Raw genomic sequence first — 21,554 nt, forward strand, 5'->3', positions numbered from 1 at the left:
ACAGATAGTTGGGAGCGCCAATGTTAAGTGCACAATGAAGCCCCCTTAAGGACATTGCTTCCAAGGAGCGGAAGATATCTATTGTGCACCGGGAGAGTCATCCCAGATGTGGAATGGCTGCTTCCAGGTGCCTTGAACAGCTGAGTGTGCAGCCAACTGTAAGTGCTGAGTCATGCCAGATTTAATGAGGTGAACCGTTTTGGATCAGAGGAGATTCTCTATGGTTTTCGGCAGCTATTTTAATTAGTGAAGACTGCCAGTCTTGCTTGCAAAATGAAGGTTGACTCATCATCTGTAGCATCGTCGACAAGACCTACTGCAGCCCTTTGGTACAGACCCGCATGGAGGGTCTGAATCAGAGGGTCAGATGGTGCTGTAGATTTCTCAGCTGGCGCTGTAGGGTAGTGAGGTTTCGGTTTTTACTCTAGGTTCGCTACACATAGGAGGTTGCTACCCGGGTAGCAAGTGCTGTGTGGAACTGAATGGACGATATTTGTAGTTTAGTTGGTCTCGGAAACTACAAAAAGGGCTTCTGTCTCAAAGAGTGCAGGACAAATGCAAGACGAGGGTATACATAACAACAATCAGTACTGCGGTTGTAAAACTAGCTTCGATTCAAAGAAATAGTATCGGCGGAAGTTGAGAGATTTATACCGAATAAATTAATAAAAATATGGTGCTGATCGGTCATTAATTACAAAACAAGTCAGAACACTGTTACAGAGGCATCGAAAACAGCTTGTGAAATTTTAAAGAACGCATTATCTAAAAGAAACTAGAAACTTAGCGCAGACTTCGCTGCGAAATATTTTTAATAGCTTCCACAACGAAACTATGTCTCGAAATCTGGCAGAAAATGCAAAGAGATTCTTATCACGTGTAAAGTATGCCAGCAACAAGTCCTCACTCAATACTTTCACTGCACGATACCAATGTTAATATTTCCAGTGACAGTGGCACTGAAGCAGAGTTACTAACAGTTTACAGAAACTTCTTTACCGAAGAAGATGAAGTAACTATTCCAGAATTTGAATCAAAAACTGCTACTAACGTGAGTAACCTGAAATATATAGTCCCGGTGTAGCGAATCAGATAAATCACTTAGCAAAAGTTAGTCTTTCGGTACAGCTATGTTTCTTTCAGGTATCCTAATGCAAGAGCACCATACTTAGCGGTTATATTGAAGCGTCCGCTCGACGAATGATATGTACCTAAAAATTTGGAAAGTCACACAGGTCACACCAATACTCAACAAAAAAATCAGGAGTAATCCGATCAATTACAGACCCATATCACCGACAGTAATATGCAGTAGAATTCTGGAACATATACCTTGTTCGAATATTATGAATTAACACGAAGAAAATGGCCTATTGACACAGTCAGCAAGGCTTCAGAAAATATCGTTCTTGTGAAACACAACTACTTTTTTTATGAAATCTCTAGATTTCCAGAGGACTTTTGACACCGTTACTCACAAGTGGATTCTAATCAAATTGCGTACCTGTTGAGTAGCGTCTCTATTGTGCTCCTAGATTCGTGATTTGCTGTCAGAAATATAACAACCCGTAGTAATCAAAGGAAAGTCATCGAGTAAAGAGAAGTGATATCTAGCCTTCTGCAAGGTAGTGTTATAAGCCGTCTGCCGTTCCTAATCTAATTATAGGAGACAATCTGACCAGTCCTCTTAGACTGTTTGTAGATGATGTCGTTTAATCAAGTTACCAGAAGATTAAAAAATTAGAACATGACTTACACACACAATGGAATATAACAAACGCAAATGACTGTAGGAAGAAAAGATTGCAGTGTGCATTACAGAGACAGAAGCTCTAGTACTGGATTAGGAACGAGGTAAGGATTGACAGTGCTTTTGTATAAAGCAGCAGCCGACGCAGGAAGAATTTAAAGTTGACTAACGAAGTCACTAAAAATAGTATTACACATAGAAAAAGCATTAAAAACACCATAAATATATTTTATAAAGGTATTTAGGAACAGGCAAAATGAATTAAGGTTATTCAATGACACTGAAATTCTTTCAGAGACGGCGCAAAGCTCTGCAAAACGGATAATGACATGGAAAGAAGTTTTATGATGATCATCACTGAAGATAAAACAAGGGTGATGAAACGTATTCAAATAAAGTCAATGATGCTTGGGGACGGTGTGGCCGAGCGGTTCTAGGCGCTTCAGTCTGGAACCGCGTGACCGCTACGGTCGCAGGTTCGAATCCTACCTTGTGCATGGATGTGTGTGGTGTCCTTAGGTTAGTTAGGTTTAAGTAGTTCTAAGTTCTAGGGGACTGATGACTTCAGATGTTAAGTCCCATAGTGCTCAGAGCCATTTGAACCATTTTGATATTTGGGGAATTAGGAATCGCTATTCTAAACGCAGTAGATGAACTTTGTTTTTTTTTTTTTTGCCAGCAAATGGACAGACAAGGATACGCGTAACACAAAAAGTCATAAGAGTAAGGACATCTTTTCTGATAAATATAAATTTGCTAACATCGAAAAAGATTGAGGGAAACTTTTTGAAACGATATGTCGAGGGTATGTGTTAGTGGTAAACGTACAGATAGAAGGACAATAGTGTGGTGTCGAGCCCACTCGCGTCTTACAGGGTGCCTAGAAAGCTGTTTTCTCGGATAACTAGACAACATACAAGCAAACCATATTAATGCATTTCATTACGGTAATTGAATTGATAATACAAATATCAAAAAAAGCTTTGCATTACCTCGGTTACGAGAGTTCCGGCACCTCTACAGAAAATTGGAATAGAGATCAACATAAACATCATTTCCGACCTCTTCATTGCTCATGAAAACCACACATAGCATGTTGTACCACCATACAGCGAGACCTTCAGAGGTGATGGTCCAGATTGCTGTACACACCCGTAGCTCTAATACCCGTTAGCACGTCCTCTTGCATTGATGCATGCCTGTATACGTAGTGACATACTATTCACAAATTCATCAAGGCACTGTTGGTCTAGAGTGTCCCACTCCTCAAAGGCAATTCGGTGTAGATCCCTCAGAGTGGTTGCTGGGTCACGTCGTCCATAAACAACCCTTTTAATTTATCCCAGGCTTGTTCGATAGGGTCCATGTCTGGAGAACATGCTGGCCACGCTGGTCGAGCGATGTCGTTATCCTGAAGGAAGTCATTCACAAGACGGGCACGATGGGGGCGCGAATTGTCGTTCATGAAGACGAATGCCTCGCCAATGTGCTGCCGATATGGTTGCACTGTCGGTAGGATGATGGCATTCACTATCGTACAGCCGTTACGGCGCCTTTCATGACCACCAGTGGCGTACGTCGGCGCCACACAATGCCACCCCAAAACAGCAGGGAACTTCCACCTTGCTGCACTCGCTGGAGAGTGCGTCTAAGGCGTTCAGCCTGACCGCTTTGCCTCCAAATACGTCTCCGACGATTGTCTCGTTGAAGGCATATGCGAGACTCATCGGTGAAGAGAACGTGATGCCAATCCTGAGCGGTCCAATTTGCATGTTGTTGGGCCCATCTGTACCATGCTGCATGGTGTTCTGATGACAAAGATGGACGTCGTCATGGACGTCGGGAGTGGAGTTGCGCATCAATCGTCCTATTGCGCACTGTTTGAATCGTAACACGACGTCCTGTGGCTGCACGAAAAGCATTATTCAAAATGGTGACGTTGCTGTCAGGGTTCCTCCGAGCCATAATCAGAAGGTAGCGGTCATCCACTGCAGTAGTAGCCCTTGGGTGGCCTGAGCGAGGCATGTCATGGATAGTTCCTGACTCTCTGTATCTCCTCCATATCCGAACAACATCGTTTTTGTTCACTCCGAGACACTTGGACACTTCCCTTGTTGAGAGCCGTTCCTGACACAAAGTAACAATGCGGACGTGATCGAACCGCGGTATCCACCGTCTAGTCATGGTTGAGCTACAAACACGAGCCGTGTATCTCCTTGCTGGTGGAACGACTGGAACTGATCGGCTGTGGGACCCCCTCCGTCTAATGGTTCAAATCGCTCTGAGCACTATGGGACTTAACTTCTGATGTCATCAGTCCCCTAGAACTTAAAACTACTTAAACCTAACTAACCTAAGGACATCACAAACCTCCATGCCCGAGGCAGGATTCGAACCTGCGACCGTAGCGGTCGCGCGATTCCAGACTGTAGCGCCTAGAACCGCTCGGCCACCCTGGCCGGCCCCTCCGTCTAATAGGCGCTGTTCATGTATGACTGTTTGCATGTTTTTGCGGGTTTAGTGACATCTCTGAACAGTCAAAGGGACTGTGTCTGTGATACAATATCAACAGTCAACTTCTGTCTTCAGGAGTTCTGGGAACCAGGGTGATGCAAAACTTTTTTGATGTGTATACTCTGTATTTACAACGAGTTGTCGCAAGCAATGGGCGAAATTCAAATAATCAATGTCCTTCGACGTATACAATTCTCATGTAGGCAATGAATGACATGTAGGCATAAGTTCATAAGTACCTCAAGTCACGGCTCTTCTAGTGCTCTCTTCCAGTCCGTGCCTACTAGTGTTCGTCTTCTACTGTGCGGCTGAGGCTGGCTGGAGCGGCGTTTGTATTCTCTTCGGATAGAGGCTGCTCCTGCCGCGGTGCGGTCCCAGTCAGCGTACTATTGGCTGACGCCGTCTCACAGCCTTCTCTGCGGTTACGTTCGATCTTCGTGCCGGCGCTTGTCGTTACGCCGGAACAAATAGAGGCTTTTTAAATGTGTTATTGCAGAAGAATGCAGAGGATTAGTTGAGATGGAAACTAAAAAGGACGTTTTGAATTAAAGTAAGACTAAAGGAGATTTGTGGGACAACGAGACTAAAAGAACAGGTACGTTGACAGGACACACCTTGAGGCCTCAAGGAATAGTTAATGTGGAGGTGGGAAGAAGTTAGAGGAAGAGCAGTACGAATGTAGAGAGAGGCCAAGGCTTGACTACAATGAAGACATTTATGTGAACGTAGCTTACAGCAGTTACGCAAAGGTGAAGATACTTGCAAGTGATTACTAGCGAGGAGTGCTTAATCTGATTTACCTTCGGACAGAAGACCATAAAAGCACAAAAAAGTAACTGAAATTACTATTACACCGTACATTATACTATGATTAATCGATCTTTCTTTATATTTGTCACTTGGCGCTACGTCGGTGACACATTTTCTGTCTGCTGCGTACCTCTTAACGTACTGGTGTATTGTCAAAACACACAGAACAAAGTTTTGTCCACTGCAGCTGGCGACAGTTATTAGATTAGTGTCTAAAACGGGTTACACGTACACATAGCATTACTAGAAACCCACAAGTGAACTGTCACTTCATTGTGGTGAATTGGCAAAAGCAGATTGTAAATGTGACGTTGGGAGCTTTTTTTAGAGCTTTGCTTCCCAACCATTTTCAAGGGGTTTGTGAAAACAATTTTCCATAATGGCGGGTTTGGAGGTTAGGCCTATTACTGTTTCCTTAGTTTCTGCGGCTTTGTCTTAATAGTAATAATAACAATAATTATTATTATTTTAAAATTAAATTGAACCTATAATGCCCCTTATATAAGTGTAACATCGAGAATTTACCACATTATTTCTACAATAAATTAATAATTACGGCGAATGTCTGATTTAAAGTTATGAAACAACGTTAGGAACGCATTTGATTTCGCCACATTGGAAATTTAGTCTGCCAGTGTCTTTGTGTTCTAACAATACTAACAACAGCACCGCGACTCCACTATGGAACGGTTACATGGCGGTCACGCCTTCGATTTTCAACCACTGCCTACTTTGTCTTTCCTTATGGTGAATGCAGTAAGTTGTCAGTTGTGTATAACAATCGTTTTCACTCACATTAAAATGAATAACTCGTTGGAAAGGGGATGTTTGAAGGGGAAAGAGGGTTTAATAAAATCGCAAATTAGTGTTGTGTCAACAGGTCATTCATCTTCTAGTGATGTGTGTCAATCCGACAAAAGTGAACCCGTGTGTAAGGAACATAGACTGCGATGATAATTACATTAGGTTTGGGTATTCATATGTGGGTGACAAGGACTGTCCAAGTCCAAAGTGTGTTGTTTGCGGCGACATTCTTGCTAACAGTTGTCTGAAACCTTCTCTACTTAAACGCCATTTAGAAATTAACAATTTCACCCATGTAAATTAATCTGCCGATTTTTTTAAATCTGAAAGTTAATGAGTCAAAAACTTATTTAACTACTTTTGTACCACAATAAGATCAACCGCCGCATTAAAGACATGTCGTATTATGTCGAAAATGAAACTCTGTGACGAGTTCGGCCAGTTGTTTTGCAGTTCAGCTTGACGAATCGACTATGTTACCAGTTTCGTCCGCTGTATTATTGGTGAGTTGGTAGAAGAGGAACTGCTATTCTGCATATCCTTAAAAGAGAGAACTGCGGGAGGAGATATATATTTAAGTTAACAGACGAATACTGTCGCGAATACTTAATAGATTGTACTCGCTGTATAGGTATTTATTCAGACGGTGTTAAAGCTATGACGGTGTTAAAGCTATGCTGGGTTTATTGCCAAAGTGAAATCGATAGCCCCGAAATTTTTTGGACACGATGTTGCACTCACAGACAGGCTCTTGTTCCTAAACGCATGCACCATAGATTGAAATCTGTGCTGGACGTTGCAGTGAAAATTAATTTTATTTAGGCTCGCCCTACGAATTCCCGCATGTTTACAGTGCTTTGTGAGGTAATAGGAAACATTTATAAGTGTTTATTGTTTCACACTGATGATAAGTGACTACCTCGAGGCAGAAATGTTTCCAGACTGTATGAGCTTAAAGACGAAGTATGCGTTTTTCTCACGTGCCATGGAAGATGAAATGTAGTATCAGACTTTAGCTTATCTGGCAGATATTTTCTCAGAAATTTGTAGTTTAAACTTATCTTTCCACGAGTCAGATACAACCGTTCGTATTCAGCAAGACTTTGTCGAATTATTAATTAAACAATTTAATTTTTGGGAAAAGTGTTTCATTGGGAAACAAACAGAGTGCTCTGATACCCTTTACCACTTCTTGGTAGAAATTATCTTTCTTTGGACGAAAACGTCAAGAATATGTTTAAGGAACATTAGAAACGACTTGCAAAAATCTTCTGAGGATATTTCTTTGCTATGTCGAATAATAACAACTGGCTTCGCAATACCTTCGAAGAGTCAACGATTTTAAAAGTCACATTAAGCGTAAACGGGAAAGAGCGGCTTTTTGTAATTTCCGTTGATTTTCAGCAACAGAAAAGCTGTATATCTTTCTCATTAACTGGATTATGGATACGTCTAAAGGAGCTCCTAGTGTCAGGGAATAAAACCGCAACGGCTTTATTATCCTTTTCATTCACATATTTCTGTGAATCGTCAGTTTCTCCATATGCCTATTTATAAAGTAAATACAGAAACAGACTTTGTGCTGAAAGTGATTTGAGACGTTATTTAACTTCTGTGGTCCCTGACATAAAGCTCTGTGCCATGGAAATCAGCGCAACCTTCTCAGTGAATTTCAAATAAGAGATGAATAACTACAACGCATATTTGTATTTGTTATTGCAACTAGGTCTATACATTGTGTAACTTTTAAGCCTTAGGTTGTAACCGTTGAGGGTTAAGCTAATTTAAGATTATTAAACCTTATGCTTGGAATTAAATTTTATGCATGTAACTGTATGTATATTTAAAAGTCGTTGGTTCATCCATCTCAGATCGTTGTAGAAGAGGTTTACCAGTCGAAAAAGGTTGAGAACCGCTGGTTCAGAGGAACTGAGTTCCAGGCTGTGAAGTTTCAACTAACAAATAATTTTAACCAGACTACAAACGTCTTAGTTTATGTACGTCCATTTAAGCTGTGTATCAAGGTAATCCGTTGTGTACAATATTGCTTGATTTCTGAAAATCGGCAACACATTTTTTTAACAAAGTTATGGCTACGTTGGGTATCGAAAGAAATTTGTGACAGGATTGAGAATTTCTTGGTAGGGAGTAAGCAGCATGGTACCTTGGATGAAGAGTCATCGCCAGATATAGAACTTCACACTCTCCTCACAGAAGTGTATTACGACTTTATGGTTCATGTAGTGTATTAATGACGTGGTGGACAACATTATTAGCAAACTTAAACTTTCTGCAGATAATATAGTTATCTATAATCAATTGCTATCTCACAGACCTTTATAAATATTCAGTCATATCTTGACCAGCGGGAAAAAGCTCCTCTCGGAGCACAAAAAATGGCGAATGTCCTCCTGTTTAAAAAAACTCTGCAAAGTAGTGTACTACTGGCATCATTCTACCTTCCTCAGCAACTTTAAAAATTTCCCAAAAATTTTGGCATGCAAACAAATTCGTTCTATTTTTAACATGCATTTCACCTCTCACTCCCGTAAGCTCCCTCCACTGTAAGTCGCTCACATCCACAAGTAAGTCACTCCTACCCATCCAGTCCCTCTTGCCCATTCTCACGTACTCATTCAGACCAAACCACTGTCACTATCTCTTTGTGTCTCTTCAACTGTCACTGCCTCCTGTCACACAGCCACAGTTTCCTTCTGCTCTGCTTCTACTCTCTCCTCTCACTGTCTTCATCTTGCTCTCCGTTACTGCCGCTATCTGATTCATTCCCTCCCACTGGCTCTTCTCACTATCACTCTCTCTCTTTTCCACGTTGTCACTGTTATAGACTCTCTCTCCCTTCATCACTGCTTCTCTCTCAATTCTACTTCTCTTTATTCCTCTCTCACTGGTACTAACTCCTTCACCCTTTTCCCACTGCTGTTCTGTAATTGTCAACTATGTTCCACAGCGTCCCTCTCTTTCTCTCACATAGCCATTGTCTCCTTCCCACTTTCTATAGCACAACCACTGCCTACTTGCTTCCATTATTTCTTACTTTTCCGTTTCTTTTCCGCTGCCATTGTCTTCCTTCTCTCTCACCATAAAAATGCGCGAATATGTTCGCATCGCAAAATTTTTTGTAAAATTTTTAAAGGTGCTCCATAAGGTAGATTGAGACAACAGCTACCCTACTTTTCAGTCAGTGTCTTTTCAAAAGGAGTATATTCGCCACTTTTGTGTCCTGATATGAGCATTTTCCCGCTGGTTCCCCCCTTTTCCATGGTACAACAGGGCATGTCACTAATTTGTAAAGGACTTTACGGGTCAGAAAAACGTTTATAAACTTTTTACGTGCAATTGAAGTAACCCAAACGTACATCTCAGACCAGATTTTACGTGAAAAAAATGTTACTCTTCTGTATCTCGGAAACGGAGATCGGAATGTTAGGAACTGATCGTAAAAATTTCAGCCATCGACTGCACATAGCCATCTTGAAATCCGCTCTAGCTTGATACCCAAAAACCAAGTCTTTCTCGAGAAATAATTAGAATTTTTGAAATCGGCTTAATGGCACCTCTCGACAAATGCCCAGAGAGTATAACGTTAACATTTCGTAACTGCGAGTTTGAATACATGCAAGCTCTCGGTAGCTCACGACAAAGTTAAGATCTTTAGTGGGTACCTTTTCAATTAAGTATTGATTTCCCGTTGGCCCTGCACAGAGCTGAACTTTCGCGAAGTGTGGGGACAAGCCAACTGCTGTGACGTCACATGTTCTTTGCGAGGTCAGAAATGAGCACCGTAAATTTTCATTAAACTCTGCAGCTGATCCTATGACGTCATTCCCGAACTCGCCGTCCCCGTATGGTCGGAGACTCGTCTCGCCAGTCTCCACCTCCACCCACGTAACCGACAACATATCACTTCAGGCTGTTGGTGGATGCACGTGTGCTATGCCAGCGAGGGAAGGCGAGCAAGTACATATCTTCGCGATTGTAAGCGCGAATCGCAGGTTTTCTGGCGGTTGGACATGACGATTAACTCTACACATCACACCTTAAAGTCCCCTTCCACAGTTCCTCTCTGTATATGAAGGCTAATCTAAGGAATTGCTATATATTTTGGTACAGTTATCACTGACATACTGACTAATGTGGAAGAACTATGTATGTAATTCATTAGCGCAACGCCACACAAACCGTATGGCCGTTGACAATGCCACCAGTGCTAATCCAGAGCGGGTCGCCAGTTATTTGCTAATACTGATCTGTTATCAGCGAATATTGTTTGTGTACGTGTATGTATATATGTGTGTGTGTCTTTCATGCGTGGATGAATCTAAATGTGCGTCTTATATACATATTTATGCATCCTGTTTGGTAACCCACCGCTGCCTGGGGCATCTCGACACGTCTTCGCTGGTGATCGGGGCTCAATTCAAAGCTGGACTCATCACTGAAGACAATTCTGCTCCACTCAGTGACATTCCAGGCCGGACAGTGGTGGAATACCAGCCTGACTTGCGCCCACCATACAGCACGACAACCAGGAGTGGCGGTCTGCGGTGCCGTTTCATTTCATAGCAGGACCCCTCTGGCTGTCATCTGCAACACCCTTACTGTACAGCGGTATGTCGACGATGTTCTGCGCGCCAATATGTTGCCCCCAATTGCAAGTCATTCGGAGCTTAATTTTCAGCAAGGTAATTCCAGCCCCCCCCCTCCCCCCATGAATCATGGACCTTGCCGTTGGTGGGGAGGCTTGCGTGCCTCAGCAATACAGATGGCCGTACCGTAGGTGCAAACATAACGGAGGGGTATCTGTTGAGAGGCCAGACAAACGTGTGGTTCCTGAAGAGGGGCAGCAGCCTTTTCAGTAGTTGCAGGGGCAACAGTCTCGATGACTGACTCATCTTGCCTTGTAACACTAACCAAAACGGCCTTGCTGTGCTGGTACTGCGAACGGCTGAAAGCAAGGGGAAACTACAGACGTAATTTTTCCCGAGGGGATGCAGCTCTACTGTATGGTTAAATGATGATGGCTTCCTCTTGGGTAAAATATTCCGGAGGTGAAATAGTCCCCCATTCGGATCTCCGGGCGGGAGACTACTCAAGAGGACGTCGTTATCAGGAGAAACAAAACTGGCGTTCTATGGATCGGAGCGTGGAATGTCAGATCCCTTAATCGAGCAGGTAGGTTAGAAAATTTGAAAAGGGAAATGGATGGGTTGAAGTTAGATATAGTGGGAATTAGTGAAGCTCGGTGGCAGGAGGAACATGACTTTTGGTCTGGTGAATACAGGGCTATAAATACAAAATCAAATAGGGGTAATGCAGGAGTAGGTTTAATAATGAATAAAAAATAGGAGTGCGGGCAAGCTACTACAGACAGCATAGTGAACGCATTATTGTGGCCAAGATAGATACTAAGCACATGCCTACTACCGTAGTACAAGTTTATATGCCAACTAGATCTGCAGATGATGAAGAAATTGATGAAATGTATGATGAGACAAAAGAAATCATTCAGGTAGTGAAGGGAGACGAAAATGTAATAGTCATGGGTGACTGGAATTCAAGAGTAGGAAAAGGGAGAGAAGGAAACATAGTAGGGTAAGAAATGAAAGAGGAAGCCGCCTGGTAGAATTTTGCACAGAGCATAACTTAATCATAGCTAACACTTGGATCAAGAATCATAAAAGAAGGTGTATACACGGAAGAATCCTGGAGATACTAGAAGATATCAGATCATATAATGGTAAGACAGAGATTTACGAACCAATTTTTAAATTGTAGGACATTTCCAGGGGAAGATGTGGACTCTGACCACAATCTATTGGTTATGAACTGTAGATTAAAACTGAAGAAACTGCAAAAATGTGGGAATTTAAGGAGATGAGACCTGGATAAACTGACTAAACCAGAGGTTGTATAGAGTTTCAGGGAGGGCATAAGAGAACAATTTACAAGAATGGGGGAAAGAAATACAATAGAAGAAGAATGGGTAGCTCTGAGGGATGAAGTAGTGAAGGCAGCAGAGGATCAATATTGAATTTAACTGATGAAAGGAGAAAATATAAAAATGCAGTAAATAAAGCAGGCAAAAAGGAATACAAACGTCTCAAAAATGATATCGGCAGGAAGTACAAAATGGCTAAGTAGAGACAAATGTAAGGATGTAGAGGCTTATCTCACTAGGGGCAAGATAGATACGGCCTACAGGAAAATTAAAGAGACCTTTGGAGAAAACAGGGCCACTTATATGAATATCAAGAGCTTTGATGGAAACCCAGTTCTAAGCAAAGAAGGGAAAGCAGAAAGGTGGAAGGAGTATATAGAGGGTCTATACAAGGGCGATGTACTTGAGGACAATATTATGGATATGGAAGAGAATGTAGATGAAGATGAAATGGGAGATATGATACTGCGTGAAGAGTTTGACAGAGCACTGAAAGACCTGAGTAGAAACAAGGCCTCCGAAGAAGACAATATTCCAACTAGAACTGCTGACACCCTTGGGAGAGCCAGTCTTGACAAAACTCTACCATCTGGTGAGCAAGACGTATGAGACAGGCGAAATACCCTCAGACTTGAAGAAGAATATAATAATTCCAATCCCAAAGAAAGCAGGTGTTGACAGATGTGAAAATTACCGAACTATCAGTTTAATAAGTCACAGCTACAAAATACTAACGCGAATTCTTTACAGTCGATTGGAAAAACTGGTAGAAACCGACCTCGGGGAAGATCAGTTTGGATTCCGCAGAAATCTTGGAACACGTGAGGCAATACTGACCTTACAACTTATCTTAGAAGAAAGATTAAGGAAAGGCAAACCTACGTTTCTAGCATTTGTAGACTTAGAGAAAGCTTTTGACAATGTTGACTGGAATACACTCTTTCAAATTCTAAAGGTGGCAGGGGTAAAATACAGGAAGCGAAAGGCTATTTACAATTTGTACAGAAACCAGATGTCAGTTATAAGAGTCGAGGGGCACGGAAGGGAAGCAGTGGTTGGGAAGGGAGTGAGACAGAGTTGTAGCCTCTCCCCGATGCTATTCAACCTGTATAATGAGCAAGCAGTAAAGGAAAATCCATGGAGAAGAAATAAAAATTTTGAGGTTCGCCGATGACATTGTAATTGTGTCAGAGACAGCAAAGGACTTGGAAGAGCAGTTGAACGGAATGGACAGTGTCTTGAAAGGAGGATATAAGATCAATATCAACAAAAGCAAAACGAGGATAATGGAATGTAGTCGAATTAAGTCGGGTGATGCTGAGGGAATTAGATTAGGAAATGAGACACTTATAGTAGTAAAGGAGTTTTGCTATTTGCGGAGCAAAATAACTGATGATGGTCGAAGTAGAGAGGATATAAAATGTAGACTGGCAATGGCAAGGAAAGCGTTTCTGAAGAAGAGAAATTTGTTAACATCGAGTATAGATTTAAGTGTCAGGAAGTCGTTTCTGAAAGTATTTGTATGAAGTGTAGCCATGTGTGGAAGTGAAACATGGACGATAAATAGTTTGGACAAGAAGAGAATAGAAGCTTTCGAAATGTGGTGCTACAGAAGAATGTTGAAGATTAGATGGGTAGATCACATAACTAATGAGGAGGTATTGAATAGAATTGGGGAGGAGAGGAGTTTGTGGCACAACTTGACTAGAAGAAGAGACCGGTTAGTGGGACATGTTCGGAGGCATCAGGGGATCACAAATTTAGCATTGGAGGGCAGCGTGGAGGGTAAAAATTGTAGGGGGAGACCAAGAAACGAATACAGTAAGCAGATTCAGAAGGATGTAGGTTGCAGTAAGTACTGGGAGACGAAGAGGCTTGCACAGGATAGAGCAGCATGGAGAGCTGCATCAAACCAGTCTCAGTACTGAAGACCACAGCAACAAGAATAATTCCAGCCAGCACACGACGGGAGCTTATACTGCTTGCCTTCGTGCGTGAAAATTCCTACTTTGGCCAGTAAAGTAGCCGGGTCTCTCCTCAGTTGGGAACGTTTGAAGCGTTATGAGCAGGTCCCTACAATCAGCTCGGGCTTTTGACTATGTAACACGCCAGTTGGACGGCATTTGGCACGATATCCCTCCAGGACATCGAATAACTCTGTCAATTAATGACAAGCCTAATAACTGCTTACATAAGGTCCGGAGGGAGGCCAATGAGGTATCGAGTTGCTCGATTTGTGAAGCTCTTTCTCTTGAATAAATCATCCAATGTTTTTGAAACTGTTATCGTTTGTTTGTCTGTACACGCACATTAGTTCTACCGATTTCCGTCCCCTTCTTAGTGCGTTTTCTTTTTCTTTCCTTTTTTCCTTAGAGTGTCCATAAACACGCACACACACACATAGACAGGGTGATTCATGATTCCTTTTACCGTTTTCTAGGGCTTGTGGAGGGGACTTAGTAGATGAAGTTTTGATGAATAACCCATGTCTGGAAATGAACCGTTTGGAGACAAAATAAGTTTGAAGGTCGGATCACTTTCAAATCTCCGGTTTAACGATACCCACAAGGCGGAAACCGTGTGCTGTTGGAGCACCTCTTCAAAGTCGAGAGTGCAGCGCTTTTGTGGAGCAGCACAGGGAACCCTCCTATTTTAGAACATAGTATGACGAAGAAGTTAAGTGATGTTATAATTACAACAGGAACTGACGACGGCGCCCTCTTCTCAGTTTGAGTACGTAGCGTGAAGTGGGATATTTGGAAGCAATCCGATCTTCAGACTTATTTTACATCCATACGGCACATTTCTGGACAAGTGTTACTCATCAAAACTTCATCTAGAAAAACTCTACTACAACTCCTATCAGTCTGTAATAGGAATTTTGAATCACTCTATGTGTTTGTGTGTGTGTGTGTGTGTGTGTGTGTGTGTGTGTGTGTGTGTGTGTTTCACTATGTTTCCGAAGACTGCTGTACATTTAGTTTAGTATATGCTCTCTATTCAGAGGAAGTGTAACAATTTCGCTGATACATACAGATTTTTCACAAGTTACCGGGTCTGTGGCGACAATACAGGAAAACAGTATGCGAAAATGGGGTAGTTTCTCTGAATAATTGTTAAATATTAAAATAAGTTTACAGCAGGTTCGAAAAATTACAGAAATGGGTGATTCACTGCACAACTCACCATTAACCCACAAAAGCTAGTTACATAAGAAAAAGAGTACACAAACTGACGCACTTGACTTATTAGTGAATATTAGTAGTTTCTTTCCAGTAATGTTGTACGTGGCATTTAACTTGCGCAAGCATAGACGCAGCCTTAAAATGCCTGTTCCTAGCTGCGTGGGTTAAAGACCAGCATGGCATCATTTAACGACGAGCGCGAGCAACTGTGTCGTTGGTTATCGATACTTTGTTGTTGGGAGACGATGGTCCGCCAACTAGGCGTTTTTATGAGACAGTAGGAAATAATCTTTAAATGTAAATAACATTATGCCACAAGATCACACTGATATCTGAGGAGTATCGACATCAATTACTTTACGTCACGAGAATTTAACAGACCATTGTTGCTGTGAACCATTAAAATGTCACCCACAGCATTACGGTCCAGGCGACTGTGACACTCGGTAGCAACCAAATCCGCACACTGTCGTTACTCCCACTAGATCCACTTGAGACTGGAATGTATAGTATGTTCTTAGCCACACTTGCAGACAAGGTGCTGTCTTGACATGTTTTTTCCATCATTCAAGAATATCAGAGGTACAACGTTAGTTCGCGATGTTAGTCCGCATGTTCCAGACTTCTCGCATACCCCTGGAACTTCAACGGATACGCAGATTCGGTGGCCCTAATTAGTTTCTTGTGAACCACGGGTAACTAGAAAGAACGGAGATCGCAACATCCACTCGTAATCATGTTCCAAGAGCATAGGAAAGTCGGCAGAGATATTTGGTCATTCACTTGAAATATTTACAAGCAGAGCACCAACCACTTTGAAAACATTGCCCCTGTTTTTAGTGGTCAGCATCACAAGATCACAATATATGAAGGACACAAAAACGTTGCGATCTTGTGGCGCAAGTGCAGTTTAGTCTTACCAATCCTTCCGTTCACATAACTTCTGCATCTTGTTTTAAGTAGTTCCTTGAGATCACCATCTAATTCCTTAGTGCTCAAGTGCTCATCAAAGTGTTCATCATTTAGGTTCTGATCATCTATATTCTGAAGTCTAATTAACACTTTTTTTAGCATGAATTCTTTGAGTTCTAGCGAAGTATCACGTACTGCAACCAGCATGTCTAACAAAGTGTTCCAACGGGTTTCGACCTCTTGTTTGAGTGATTCTGTGAGTCTCTTTGAAAGACGAGTTCTCTTAAAACAAGCCTCTAGTGTTTTACACGATTTTATTGTTTCTCCTACACGAGTTCACAAGTAAGTTGTGGTTGTGATGCTAACAAAGGAACCTCCCCATCGCACCCCCCTCGGATTTATTTATAAGTTGGCACAGTGGATAGGCCTTGAAAAACTGAAAATAGATCAATCGAGAAAACAGGAAGAAGTTGTGTGGAACTATGAAAAAATAAGCAAAATATGCAAACTGAGTAGTCCATGCGCAAGATAGGCAACATCAAGGATAGTGTAAGCTCAGGTTCGCCGTGGTCCCGTGGTTAGCGTGAGCAGCTGCGGAACGAGAGGTCCGTGGTTCAAGTCTTCCCTCGAGTGAAAAGTTCAAATTTTTATTTTCAGATAATTATTATCTGTCCGTCCGTCCGTCAAATGTTTTCGGTTCCCTTTGGAGAGGCACGTCCTGTCGTCTACTAATTGCGCGGTTTTGCGGTGCGGTCACAAAACACTGACACTAAACTTATTATAGTGAATAGAGACGTCAGTGAACGAACGGACAGATCACAACTTTGCGAAAATAAAGAAAGTAAACTTTTCACTCGAGGGAAGACTTGAACCAAGGACCCTCGTTTCACAGGTGCTCACGCTAACCATGGGACCACGGCGCTCCTGAGTTCATACTGTCCTTCATGTTGCATATCTTGCACATGGACTACTCAGTTTCTATATTTTGCTTATTTTTTTCATAGTTGCACAAAACTTCTTCCTGTTTTCTCGATTGATCTGTGTTCAGTTTTTCAAGGCCTATCCACTGTGCCAACTTATAACTAAATCTGAGGGGGGTGCGATGAGGAGGTTCCCTTGTACGAACTCCCACTAAAAGATATGTTTGGACGAAGTGCCGATTCTCTGAGAAGCGCAAGGAAGTCTAGTGAAGTCTTTCGGAGCTGCCACTGCGATAGAACGTTGATTTGTTTCGAAGGTCTCGACTTCATTAAGTACTCAGAAATTTCCAAGGACTCGAAACGGGGAACGACCTGCGACGAAACGTTACTCACTGTTTCCCTCATCGGGAAGCGAGGTGGTAAGCAGTATTCTGTACTCCACATGCCACGTTTTACTAATAGTGGATACAGTCACTATAGTGTAGCTTATTTTACATACATCATCCATCCACACACTGGTTTGGAAACAAGCTCTTTTTTCGGTAATAGCAGCAGAAACTTGTGGAACCAGCTCTTTTTTATGGAGTCTACAATCGAAAGTACTCGATTCTTAACCCTTGTTGGACGATCTAGTATGGCCTCCATATCAACTTCACAACCGACTTCTGTTCCTGCAGATAACAGTGCTTCGGCTACGTTTCTGAAACCATACTAATGATCTAAGATCTCCGCAGCAGACTGTAACACGTATTACCAGTTTATGCGTCCCCCACCAGTTGCACCCACAACTGGTGGGGGACACATAAAGTGGTAATACATTGACCGTGTGCCCTGTCCACACCACGTACCTGATACTACCGCGGCGGTCAAATTAATTCTGCTCCACACTGCTGCTGGATTGCCTGAAATTATGTGTATAAATATGTATATAAATATGTAAGCGGGTTTAGGGGACCCACTCAACACTCACTGTCTTACGTCTGGGGCGATAAGATAATTGCAAGTTGCACTGTTTACACTTTAAGTCGTAAGTGTTGATGCCAATTAACATTCTTGCTGATTTGATAAGAGGTCATAATTATCATTCCCTTATTACTGTAAAATATTCTTGGCGATGTTAATGTCGGTCCCCGTCGTACTTCACGCCGTCACACGTATTTCATGGTCTTATTCTGGCCGAACCATCGGCCATAGATGCATAGGCAATGATGATGATTATCTGTCTACAATTATCACTTGGACGAACATATGCGTAACCGAGACGACGGGGGTGATTGTTGATAATGCGGAAACCGAATGGTCGAACGAAAGTTCTTACGCCCGTCACGTACACACAGATACCTGCCACCAGTCCTTCTTGACACTTGTAATAATATAACACTGTTCATAAAAGTTAATTTACAGTTCACAGTTCTCACTAGTATGAGCGTGCGCTTAATCGTCGCGACGCGGCTGATTGTTGATGATGCGGAAACGCGATGACCGAAAGCATGTTCTCACGCTCGCTACAAGACACTGATGCTTGATTGCTCTCCTTTGTCGTAAACTATTTTAATGATTCGCATTAGTTCAGTCTGGGAGGCCGAACACGGCGCGGATGATTGATGTACGGTACGACATGCAAACGTGCGGATACTCAAATACGTTATCGGCGGCACTGCTCATTTTGATTTACTTCTTTACGTACTTTTCACTTAATCCACTTCCACATTTCATTATTTCAGAGTAATATCACTTGCAGCCAAATTTGAACTTCCATAATAATGCCTTTCCCATGCAGAGCTACCCACAACACAACATAGCAGCTCCGTGTTCCATGCTCGACTCTACAAAAAATGCAGCTGCTCGCAAAGATACTTCGCAACCACGCTAGCGATTTCACATTATGCTTACTAGACGAGTTCTACAGAAACAAAATTTGTGCGCTTTTTGGTAGCAACGACATAGCAGGGGCATTGCTCCGTCCGCTGTTTCCATTTAATGGATCACGTTATATTTTCTCATAGTGGAAACGTCATTTTTCTTTTCTGGAGTACATTGGCAATTATGTCCATTCAATCACTTAATTTTCATTTTATATCCTCTACAGTCTCACACATCACAGCTTCGCAAGAGTCCATCTGGTCACGAGAGTCAGTCACTCTCTCACTGTCAGCGCTATAAAACACTGCAAGATCGTGCACTCAGGCACAACGCCATGGCTAGTCTTACATTGCTGCACGCTTCAGTAAGAGGTAACAAGTAGACAAGTAGAAAGTGACCGCAGTGCCACTGTTCTCCGACCCTTCATAATCTCGAAACTACAGTGAGGAGGAGAGCAGCCGGTATAAACGCCAATAACAGCGGCTCCTCTTTCTACTGTATGCTACCCTCAACACTGGACTCGTACTCGCTCCGTCTTGATCCCTACTTTCCTTACGCTCGTTCGAGCTTACCATATTCGAATTTCTTGAGCATCTCTCCTAGTTTCCCGAATGCCACTCGGTCGCCCCCCCACAAGAATATAGAGTCTGAACAGGAGATGAAGGGGAGTTTGAAAGAGAAAATTGTTTCGAAGGAGTATGTCCTGAGTACGAAAGACGATTGTCATAAAGTGTTTGGCTGAGATTTTCGTTAGTGAATGCTAAGGGTGAAAATCTTGTCAGCTGACTGCCCTTGTCCTACTCACTCTCTACTACACATCTGAAACCGCATATCTACAGAATATGTCAAAGTGTAACTTCTGAACGATAACCAATTTCAGTGAAAGCTATGGTGGCCCAAAGAGTGTTTAGAAATGTGTGCAGAGCTCTTCTCTCATTTACATTGAAATGAAATGGAGGATTTCGCGCTTTATGTAAGGAAGCTGTAAATGGCACATGTGGGCTCTCTAACATTTTGACTCATTCTAAGAAAAATGAAACGTTCCAGACAAGACGATGAAATGTAGGCGATGAAGACGTTCAGCATTGTTCAGACCACAGGCGTGAATGCATGGGTATGTTGTAAGTAGGCTGTTTAGGTTTTCTTATTGGTAACGCCACGTAGCACTCTGTATGAAAATGGCTCAAATGGCTCTGAGCACTATGGGACTTAACATCTATGGTCATCAGTCCCCTGTGTATGAAAATCACTGATTGTGCTGTGTGCAGTCTGTGGCTAGTTTGCATTGTTGTCCGCCATTGTAGTGTTGGGCAGTTGGAGGTGAGCCGCCAGCAGTGGTGGATGTGGCGAGAGAGATGACGGAGTTTTGAAATTTGTAACACTGGATATCATGAACTGCTATATATATTATGACTATTAAGGTAAATACATTGTTTGTTCTCTATTAAAATCTTTCATTTGCTATCTATGCCTATCAGTAGTTAGTGCCTTCCGTAGTTTGAATCTTTTATTTAGCTGGCAGTAGTGGCGCTTGCTTTATTGCAGTAGTTCGAGTAACGAAGATTTTTGTGAGGTAAGTGATTTGTGAAAGGTATAGGTTAATGTTATTCAGGGCCATTCTTTTGTAGGGATATTTGAAAGTCAGATTGCGTTGCTCTAAAAATATTGTGTGTCAGTTTAAGTACAGTCATGTATAATTTTTCAAAAGGGGACGTTTCATATGTCGACCCTTAGCCGAGGATACCTCACTGGAATCTTCTGATTTTTTCTTGTAGTTTGTGTAATTAGTGTAGCTTTTGTTTATTGCTAGCGCGTAATTATAGAGAGAATTTCCTTTGTAGTTGTAGTTTTTCATTGTTGTACAGTAAAACAGTTGTGGCATGCACGTAGATTTGCAGCAAGTATTTCGCAGCTGCGCTTGCAATTAACGAGATATTATTTTCAGTGCTATGTTAATGTGTTCTCTTATTTTTGCTCTTCAAATTGTGCTTTTCTGTGTTATCGTGTGAAATATTGTGATAATAATGGTGTGTGAAAAACGTAATACTAGGCTCCAAAGTAAACTGAGAAATGACAGTGAAGACGAATGCAGTGTGTTAGCGCCACCGTGTAATGAATTAACTAATGTTCAACATAGTAATTTGGTAATTGTGCATAGGGAAATGGAGAGGGCGGCAAACAATGGCGAAGGCAGTGAAACAATTAGTGAACAGGGAAGCATTATAGATCGATTGCTCGGCAACAGCTCGCCTCAGGAATCCGAAATGACAGGACACAATTTTGCAAATACTGTAGATTCAGGTTTTGCGTCCTCACCGTTTTCTCAAATAAGTCAAGACACATTTTCTGCTTGTCAAAATGTGAATGCTGCCGGTGCAAATGCACTACCGAAAAGCGTAGAGGAACAGATTCCAGACACTAATGCATTGTTATTACAGCTAATGCAACAAATGGATCAAAATCAGAGACAAACACAGCAAAAGCTTCAAAAGTTAGACACAATGGAACACCACCAGAGACAAACACAGCAACAGTTAGACGCAATGGAACAAAATCTTCACACCACGCTTGAACAAACACGTGAAGATTTAACTACTGAGATACATAAAATCGAATCGAAATGTCAAAAAGTCTGTAACGACGTAAAAACACAAATTTGTGAGCATTTTCAACCTATTTCTTCGCGGCATGAAAATGCATTACAGAATCACGAAGCAGCCATAAAATAACTGCAAACCATTGTTCATGAAAATCATGAGACCTTGTGGGCTAAAATCGACTCAGTTTCATCTACCGATTCGGTTACGCAACTTGCAAAAACTCAAGAAAACTTAAAG

This window comes from Schistocerca piceifrons, chromosome 4 (assembly GCF_021461385.2).
Source record: "Schistocerca piceifrons isolate TAMUIC-IGC-003096 chromosome 4, iqSchPice1.1, whole genome shotgun sequence".
Classification (NCBI taxonomy): Eukaryota; Metazoa; Arthropoda; class Insecta; order Orthoptera; family Acrididae; genus Schistocerca; species Schistocerca piceifrons.